This window comes from Bos indicus x Bos taurus, chromosome 10, assembly GCF_003369695.1.
Source record: "Bos indicus x Bos taurus breed Angus x Brahman F1 hybrid chromosome 10, Bos_hybrid_MaternalHap_v2.0, whole genome shotgun sequence".
NCBI classification, from domain to species: Eukaryota; Metazoa; Chordata; class Mammalia; order Artiodactyla; family Bovidae; genus Bos; species Bos indicus x Bos taurus.
The window spans coordinates 97224842-97225576 of record NC_040085.1 but is presented as its reverse complement, the minus strand read 5'-3'; positions in this window follow the sequence as shown (position 1 = coordinate 97225576).

Below are 735 nucleotides of genomic sequence, written 5' to 3'. Positions count from 1 at the left end.
CTTGCAGGTGTAGGACAGTCATCGTTTGTGAAGTAATGGAACAGATTTTCAGAGTTGCTCACTCACTCGTATGGAACAAGCACGACAGGCAGTCTCGGTGTGTGGGTCCGTTCTGCAGGTAGCGGGGTGGACTGTCGCCGTAGGTGGACTGAGTCTGTATCTATCTCTGGTAGCGGGGTGGACTCTCGCCGTAGGTGGCCTGAGTCTGTATCTACCTCTGGACCATAAGGCAGGGTTTTCTTGGGTTGGGTCTGCCCTGAAACAGAAATACTGAGCTGACTTTCCCTAGCGTGGTTTCCAGGTGGAACTGGCAGCTGCCTAATTCGTCCATTCATTCAGGCAGACTCTTATCACGAGTGCCTAAAACCCATGACTGCACATTTCTGTGCTTGTTTACCCATTGTTCTATTTTCTGCCTGCCACAAAAAATAGACTAGACCTAAATTAATCAAATTTAATGCTCAGGCACAAAAGAGGATTACGTTATTTATTAACCCAACCAATCCTCATTTACCTTTGTCTGCTTATTTATCTCATCGATGCTGGGAAGTAACTGATTTTGATATGTTTCGGCACACTGACAAAAAGTATCAGACATGTTTGGAGGCTCTCTGCTATCATGAAACAGAGGCGGAGATAATTTTCAAGCAGCAATAGCTTCATTTTCTAATGTATTTTAACAAAACTTGGAGTGTGGGCAAATGAAACAGTGGTTCCATTAAGTGAAAGTTATCT